This window comes from Coenobita brevimanus, chromosome 87 (genome assembly GCF_032717465.1).
Source record: "Coenobita brevimanus isolate Jiangsu-jjx chromosome 87, ASM3271746v2, whole genome shotgun sequence".
In the NCBI taxonomy this organism is placed as follows: domain Eukaryota; kingdom Metazoa; phylum Arthropoda; class Malacostraca; order Decapoda; family Coenobitidae; genus Coenobita; species Coenobita brevimanus.
The window spans coordinates 2,901,159-2,905,328 of NC_137040.1; positions in this window are offsets into that span (position 1 = coordinate 2,901,159).

A 4,170-nucleotide genomic window follows, 5' to 3' on the forward strand; every position below is an offset into this window, starting at 1 on the left:
TCAGTTTTAGAAATCTGAATGTCAGCCATAAGGAAGTCAGAGGGGGGAAGTGATGGAGGAACAGCACCGGAATCGTCTAAGGTGGAATTGGAGGAGAAAGTCTGAGCAAAGGGTTCTGCTTTATTAGTAGAAGAAATAACTATAGAACCATTAGAGTGGAAGAGAAGAGGGGAGGATAATGAGGTAAAGTTGTTAGAAAGATTTTTTGCAAGGTGCCAAAAGGAGTAGGAAAAATTCGAGTTGGAGAGTTCAGAGCATTTAGCCCTAATGAAATTATTTATAGCAGAGCGAAGAACAGACTTAACCCGATTCCGGACAGAAACATAAAAGAGATGAGATTCAGGAGTGGGTTGGCTCCGGTGCCTTTTGTAGGCCTTCTCCTTGTTGTGGACAGCATTAGAACAAGCGTTGATTAAACCAATTTTTTTTTTTTTTGCATTAGTCAAAGGATATGAGAAAGAAATGTATGCTTCCATGCCCGAGAGAATAGTGCGCAAGGCACACTCAGATGGCTCCCGGCCATGGAAGCAATAATCATTCCAGGCAAAATCAAAGGAGTACTGCCTGAGGGCCTCTCAATCAACAGCTCCAAAATGCCACAACCAACGCTTGTGGGGAGGGTCCACAGGACATACTGGAGAGATAGGACGGTTTGAGGTGATAAGGTTGTGACTGGAGGAGCCCAAAAGAGAGGAAAGATTAACAGAGTAAGCAGAAGAATTAGTTGTAAAGAAGAGGTCAAGTATGTTGGAACTCTCGTAGACGGTTGAGGAGATATGATAGGGTGCTGTACAAGCTGCTCTAGGTCATTAAGGACAGAAAAGATGTAGACTAATTCACCAGGTGGAGCAGTGAAACGAGAGGAGAGCCAAAGGTGGTGGTGAACATTGAAGTTTCCTAGAATGGAGATTTCGGAGAAAGGAGAAACAGATAGGATGTGTTCCATCTCAGAAGTAAGATGGTGGAAGAATTTTTCATAGTATAATTAGGGGATAAGTAAACAGCACTGATATATTAAGTCAGAGAATGACAGGAAAGCCGAGACCAGACAGTAGGGAATTCAGAAGATTCAAGTTCAGGAAAACGAGAGCAAAATGTGTCGTCGCGTACATATACACAACAGCCACCACTGACTTTGAAACGAGTACAGAGAGAGTGGGAGGACACAGAGAAAGGTTTGCTGTCAGTCGCCTCAGACAGCTTAGTCTCAGTTAGGAAGAGAAGGTGATGTTTGGAGGAGGAGAGGTGGTGCTCAACGGAGAGAAAGTTTGTGGAAAGGCCGCAAATGTTGCAGAAATGGAGAAGTGAATCAGTGTGTGGCTCCAGGTAACTCGCTGGGTCGTCACCAGGAGAGGGGCGAATGGTGGGGGCATTTATGGTCCCGAGGCTTGGTTATTAGATGCCATTATTTTTGTTAAATTTTGATTACGAAGTGAAGTGTGTAATGTGCATGTAGTTTGGTGCTGACAGTAAGAGGAACTTGTACTGGAGAGCATGCTGGCCTACTCTCTGTTACTGAAACACTGAAAAGTTCAGCAAAGGGAGATGGTCAGGAACTAGTCCCGAAGGCTGATGAAACAGGAGCTCCAGCTCTCCCTGTCATCAGCTTTCCATCCACCTTGGGAGTACCGCCCTGCTCGACTGGTGCAAGTATGTCACAAAATTGGTAAGGTATTATCAAAGTGAATCAATAAAATTAGTGCAATAAGCTATCTCCATCTCCAGCTTGTTTGCTCTCCTACTCCTTTCTGCCCGGCTCACTCTAGAACAATACACACACAAATCACACCCTTAAGGGAAAATACAGAAGCAAAATACAACCTGTAACCTGTTCTGCCTGGCGCTACCATCACTCTGGTCTCTCTCAGTCGGATCAGATTCTTTCTCTCCTCTCTCCCTAACACCAGTCTCTCTATCGCCTGGGGAAATACAGGAACATTAAAGATGCTTAATGAGTGGGATGGCCTACCAGAGTAACGGTATACATGTGCTGCCATAACTGCTTCTATCATCCCTACTACATCACCTACAAATGCACGCTACAGGGTCCGTGTGGCTTTAGAAGCTTCATATCAACTCTTCCTTAGCGATTTTGCCAACACATTTCACTTTAATGTTGTTACTGCGGCAAACTATCGTTATTAAAACTATACACAGCATAAGAGAGAAAGCTTGGGCGTAAAGGAAAATACATCGCTAGGGGAAAAGTGCTAAGAAAGCCTTCAACGACACTTTTGACCCAGACGTTAATGGCTTCTCTGGTTGCCATTCTTGCGCTCCAGGGTTGCCATCTTGTTCTCTTGGGTTGTCTTCTATTGTTGCCATCTCATCGTCCAAGGTTGCCAGTTGTCACCGTAGAATGTCATCTCGTCTTCTGCTGTTGCCGTCTCATCATTCTCGAGTGCTATCTCATCGTCTGCGCTTGTTTCGTTGTCATATATTCCCATCCCGCTGTCTGGGGTTGTCTTGTATTCTGGGGTTGCCATCTAGTTGTCTTTGGCTGCCGTTCTTCTAAGACTGTGGGGTTGATGCTCTGCAGTTTTCATCAGTTTCTGTAAAGGAACCAAAATAACACCACCACATAATTCACAGGTTATATTCAAAGTGCCATAGAAGACCTTCGCAGTGCCTCTTCCATGGCGATTTACTCTGCGTATTAAACCTTGATATCCACTTGTATGTTCTCTCTCTTTCTTGTCGACATAGCTTACATAACAATCTGAATCAACAGTAGGTGGTGGCAAAATAAATCGCTGAGGAAGAGGTGCAACGCCTCCTGTGCCACCCAGATACACCTCACAGCCACACCACAACTACTACACCAAAATTTGCCCCACCACACCAACACACACACCTTCTCTTCATTAAAATAACAACATTCTTATATTCTTGCTGCTTTGAGACGATTTTACCACCACCTTGGCCGGAATTCTCGTCAGGTAAGGAGGCGCCCTAACACTTCTTCCTAACCGATTTTTTTTCTTATTACACCTTATCACCCCTTTCTGTGCAATACAAATCCCTCCAATATCACCATACTCTGCAGAAAATCGTACAAAAGTATATTAACCATGTCCAAAAAACAAATCGCTAAGGAAGAGGTGCTAGGGTGCTTCCTTAACCGACGGGAATGGCGACCTTAGGCGATTTAATTCAGGCTGAGAGAGCAGTAGTGAAGGGGTTAATGAAGGATGTGACAGGTATTCTTGTCCGGAAGACCCCTAACACCCTGTCCTAAGCGATTTATTTTGCTTATTACTCCTTCCTGTCCTGTTTTGGGTTATACAGATCCTTCAGACATAGCCATAATGTGCATAAATAACATACAAAACGATATTAGCCAGCCGTATCCAAAAATAATTCTGTAAGGAAGAGGTGTTAGGACGCTTCCTTAACCAACCAGAATACGAACCTGTATCTAACCCCTCCAGTTCGAATACTCGTAAACTCCCTCAAGCCGAATAAAATCGTCCTGAGATAAAGAATTAATTAAGAAAGCACTAAAAGATTCAACTGAGAAAGCACTAAGATTAAAGTAAGAAAGTATTAAGATTAAATTAAGAAAGAGTTAAGATTAAGCTAAGAATGTACTTAGATTAAACAAAGAAAGCACTAAGATTAAACAGAAAGCACTAAGATTAAACTGAAAGCACTAAAATTAAACAAAGAAAACACCAAGATTAAACAGAAATCACAAAGATTAAACAGAAAACATTACGATTAAAATGAAGGTATTACGATTAAAAAGAAAGCATTAAGATTAAACAGAGAGCACTAAGATCAGACTAAAAGCACTAAGATTAAACAGAAAGCGCTAAGATTAAACAAAGAAAACACCAAGATTAAATAGAAAGCACTAAGATCAAACAGAAAGCATTAAGATTAAACAGAAAGCACTAAGATTAAACAGAAAGCACTAAGGTTAAACTGAGAAACTTAGAAAGCACTAAAATTAAACAGAGAAAGCACGAAGATTAAACAAAAAGCACTAAGATCAAACAGAAAACAATAAGATTAAACAGAAAGCACTAAGATCAAACAGAAAGCATTAAGATCAAACACAAAGCACTAAGATTAAACAGAAAGCACTAAGATCAAACAGAAAGCACTAAGATCAAACAGAAAGCACTAAGATCAAGCAGAAAGCACTAAGATTAAACTGAGCAAGGA